Genomic DNA, 5,276 nt, shown 5'->3' with positions numbered 1-5,276 from the left:
AAGAAAGGAGAAGGGAATAAAAAACGGGACGCGACGTGTACGCGTGCATCACACGTAAGTACTGAATTAGCCATGCGACGCAAACGCGTCGCCCACGCGTACACGTGGGTGGCCAAACATGAATACTGACGCGTGAGCATCGGTCACACGTACGCGTGACTACTCGCGCGATTCCAGCGCCATGGCATCACAACTCTCTGTTCAAGCACCCTTTTATGGCGATTGGCAAGCCCACGCGTACGCGTCGCTGATGCTTACGCATGGATTGGTGAATATGTAGAGGATGCGTACGCGTGAGGCACGCGTACGCGTGGGGTGGCTTGTGCGCCACGCACCCCTCCCGCGCATCTCCATCGCAACTCTCTGTTCATTTGTGCATACACATACGACGCATGCACGTCGTAGACGCTTGCGCGTCGATCCCTTTTTTTTATGCAGAATAAAAGTAAATATGCAGAACTGGAAACTAAAACTATCAGAAATAAATTAAAACTAATAAATAGAAAAGATCATACCATGGTGGGTTGTCTCCCACCTAGCACTTTTTGTTATTGTCCTTAAGTTGGACATTCTGTGAGCTCCGGGTCATGGTGGCTTGTGCTTGAACTCGTCTTGAAACTTCCACCAATGCTTGGACTTCCAATAAGCTCTAACATCTCCAAGTGCATTCACCAAGCCTTGACGAAGTTCTTCACAAGCTTCAAGCTCCCAAAGTTGATCCTCTTGTATGCCGGGATCCCAAATCTTGTTTTCACACACGTCTTCAAGTTGATCATCATGATTCCATCCGGGTTGTTTAGCCTTGGAATTCTCATTTAAGCACTCAAACACCCTCCTAGACCCAATGAATTGAGAATTATACCAACCCTTGCAATTAGGCCTTGAGCTTCCAACCATAATGAACCTAGGATGCTGTTGCCAACCGCTAACCATCTCCCTTTTACTTTTAAAACCGCAGATAGCTCTAAGTTGTCCATCCATTTAGAGCAGACCACATTCAAGTGGGAAGGTACAGTTGGATAAAAATTTTACCCACTTGAATGTTGTGTTGGATGGTAATGGCTTGGGGAGGGGGGGAGTATCTCCAGTGGCGGCCTTGCCAATGTATGCTTCACTCTCTTGGGTTTCTCTTTGATGATCTCCACCTCTTGACATGCTTTTGCAATATTAACCTCTTCTTCTTCAACCATGATATGCCTTGGAGGTTGTACACCCTCCTCAAGATCAAATTCAAACTTCTTGGAAGGAGGCCCTATGACTTGAGTTTCCCATGGAGGTTCCGCATCTACTAAGTCCTCAACCACTTCCTCTTCCTTGATAAGTTCGGTTTTCTCCACTTGCTCTAGTACAAAATCTAACTCCTCCTTGATGACTTCCACCTCTTGATAACTTTCTTCAAGGGTCTCTCCTACCTCCACTTTTTGGGCCTCCTCCTACTTCTCTTGAAGTATGTATGCGTGAACCTGATCCATTACGTCCTTAAGACGATCCCTTCTCTCTTGTTCCATGTCAATAGCATAATTGGGATCATGTTGCTCTTGGATTGATGGATATGGATTAAAAGTAAGTGCAGCAGAGCTTAAGGGTTGAGTGTTGGGAGTAAAGGATGGATCCACACGAGATATAAGAGCTTGGAGAGTGGAGGTAAGACTGGTGAGAGCAGAGGTAAGTATGGTTTGAAGCTCCTGTTGCCTTTGACGAATAACACTAAAGGTATCATCTATGGGAGCTTGGGGTGGATAGGAGGGTTCATTTGTTGGGAGAAAAGGTTCATAATACAGAGGTGGTTCTTCTTGATAAGGGTATGGAGATGGTGTATACTGAGGTGGTGGTTCTGGATATGGTACATATGGTTCGTATGGTGGTTGGTATGGTGGATAAGGGTTAGGGTCATATGGAGGTGAATGGTGGAAAAGGGCTTGTGAGTATGGTGGTTCAAAGCTATGTTGAGGAGGGGGTTCATAGGCATATGGCGGGACTTGTTGGTAACTACAAGGGGGTCCACCATATCCATTGTCTTGGTATGCACCTTGGAATGGCTCTTGCTCATAGTAAGTTGGAGGAGGTTGTTACCAAGAGGGTTGATTAAATCCTTGTGGATCCTCCCATCTTTGATTGTCCCATCCTTGATGCAAACTTTCATTGTAACCTTCTCTTCCTACAACATGATTGTAACCAAACTCATAGCCAAAGTGGTGAGAATTCATAGTATTAAGAGAAAAATAAAAACAAAAAACTAATAAGGAATAATGAAACTAAACTCCTAAAACGAGAAACAACTAACAAAGAAATGAAAAAACAAACTTATTCACAATATTCACAATAACCAATAATAAGGCACACGTTTGCAATTCCCTGGAAACGGCGCCATTTTTTATGAAGGATTTTTTGACGGTTTAGAATTTCACAATAAATCTTCGTTGCAAGTATAGTATCTAAACCAACAAAGAATTCTTTCATACAAAAATTTGGTTGTCACAAGTAACAAACCCCTATAAAATAAATACTGAAGTCTTCAAACCTCGGGTCGTCTCTCAAGGAATTGCAGGGAGGTGTAGTTATTATTGGTTATGGAAAAGTATCTTTTTGGGGTTTTGAATAAGGAACAAGAAAAGTAAATTGCTAGAAAGTAAACTAATAGCTAAGAAAGCTCTTGGAAAGGTATGAGAACCAGAAGTCCTATCCTAGTTATCCTTATCAATTGTGATGAGAATTGTCCATTGCTCCCACTTAGTTAACCTCTAACTATGGAGGAAAGTCAAGTGGATGAATCAATTTGATTCCTTAAGTCCTAGTCAACTCCTAAGGAAAGAATAGCTTTAGAGGGATCCAAATCAACTAGCAACTTCTTAATTATCAATCAACAAAGGAGTTTGATAACTCAACAGTCTCCAATTACTCTACCAAAGCCAAGAGGAGAAAAACCTACTCTAAAATCCAACCAAGCATTTTATCAAACACTTGGTAGGCACAACATAAAAACATAGAAAACTAGCAAGGAATATTAAATCCAAACAACCAATTACAAATATCAATGACTCAAAAATAATAGAAGAAGCAATAAAGATGAAATATCTCAAATTGCATTAAATAGAAAATCAAATCTAACATGAGAATTCATAAACTAAAATAGCAACATAAAGAGATTAACAAGAGAAATAGATAAACTAAAGTACTAGAACAACTAAAAGTAGAAGAAAAACTAAATTGAAATATGATAAAAATATGAAATTGAGAAGAATTAAAACTAAGAAACCAAAAACCTAGAGAGAGGAGAGAGCCTCTCTCTCTAGAAAACTACTTCTAAAACCTAAAATTATGTGAATGAAAGTTGTATCATTGAATTAATGATTCCCCCACTCTACAGCCTCTAATATGTGTTTTCTAGGCAAAAACTGGGTCCAAAACAAGCCCAGAATCGCCCCCAGCATCTTCTGTAATTTCTGCACGTGGCGCACGTCATGCGTACGCGTACGTCACGCGTACGCGTTGATGGTCTTCTGCGCGTGTCATGCATACGCGTACATCACGTGTGCGCATTGCCTAACAGCATGGCAACTATAGCAAACTGCATATCATTTTGAAGCCCCGGATGTTAGCTTTCCAACGCAACTAGAACCGCCTCATTTGGACCTCTGTAGCTCAAGTTATGGTCGATTAAGTACGAAGAGGTCAGGGTTGACAACTTAGCTATTCCTTTAGTTTCTTGTATTCCTTCCACTTTTGCATGCTTCCTTTCCATCCTTTAAGCCATTCCTGCCCTATAAACCCTGAAATCACTTAACACACATATCAAGGCATCGAGTGGTAATAAGAGAGGATTAATAATTAGCAATGTTAAGGCCAAAAAAGCATGTTTTCAATCAAAGCACAGAATTAGGTAGGAAAATGTAAAACATGCGAATTATATGAATAAGTGTGAGTTTAGTGGATAAAATCCACTCAATTAAGCATAAAATGTACCACAAAATAGTGGTGCATCAATCTGCAACACTAATTCAAGGTGCTGTAAGTGTTGGGGCCAGGAGGGGCTAAAGATTAATATGTCATCAAAGAAAACCAACACGAATTTCCTCAAGTAGGGTTTGACTATGTAGTTCATTAGGTTTTTAAATGTAACTAGAGCATTCGTTAACCTAAACGGCATGACCAGCCATTCATAATGACCCTGGTGAGTTTGGAATGCAGTTTTAAACCTATCCTCAGGCTTCACTAAAATCTAGTGATAATCAGATCGGAGGTCCAGCTTTGAGAATACCTTCGCACCAAATTGCTCATCAAAAAGTTTATCGACTGTCAGTATAGGAAAACGATCCTTCACTGTGATATTATTCAATGCTTGATAATCTGTGCAAAACCTCTAAGACCCATCCTTCTTTTTTACTAAAAAAATGGGAGAAGAAAGAGGACTCTTGCTTGGCTGAATAATACCTTCCTCAAGCATTTGTTGGACCATAGCCTCAATTTGTGCCTTCTGGCTATGCGGATAGCGGTATGGTTTCACCTTCATAGGCTCAGCCTTTGAATAAGCGGGATGCTATGATCATGGAGGCATTTCGGTGGTAAACCCGAAGGTTGTTGAAAAACCTTTTCATACGCCTGCAACAATATGACAAGCTCAGGCTCCATTTGTTCAGGCAATTGTAGTGTGGAAGGAAAAGTATGATTTGGCTAATGTAATTCCAATGTGAAAACCTCAGCAATGGCATTCGTATGCAGCAATCTCCTTATGTGATGAAATTGGGCCTGCTGTGGTGGCACTGGTTTTTCCCCATGCACCGTGAAAAATTTTTTCCCTATCCACAATGTGAGCTCGCAAACTCCTGAACCAGGGTGTGCCAATAATCAAATCTCCACCAGCAACATGTAGCACAAAGACATCATGAGTTAAACCTTCCAACCACCCACGAAAATTTCAACAATAGGGATATAGTCCTTGTAAGAACCGGAATTTTCACGAATAAAATTATTTAAATGCCCAAATTGAATTCCAGAAAGTTAGGATGATAATTTGGGGATTTAAGTATGATTTTTGGACTCAGTAGGTCCTTCCGAGTCAGAAAATGTGTTTTCTGCGAAAAACCGTAAAAAACTGCAAACCGACAGTTGAACCGGTTCAAGTCTGTTCGATACCGCACAAGAAAAAGTGAAAACTGTAAAAAACCTTAGAAAAATGTTAGAAATGGAAAACCGGACATTGATTTTAAAGGTTTGGCCTGAAGTTGGGCCAAACGGGCTAAAAACGCAAACGGGTTGGACCGGACCCAAGTTAGGCC

The sequence above is a fragment of the Arachis ipaensis genome, chromosome B10, assembly GCF_059453495.1.
Source record: "Arachis ipaensis isolate K30076 ecotype BB chromosome B10, ASM5945349v1, whole genome shotgun sequence".
In the NCBI taxonomy this organism is placed as follows: Eukaryota; Viridiplantae; Streptophyta; class Magnoliopsida; order Fabales; family Fabaceae; genus Arachis; species Arachis ipaensis.
The sequence above is the reverse complement of the archived record's forward strand: the minus strand, read 5'-3'. Positions refer to the sequence as shown.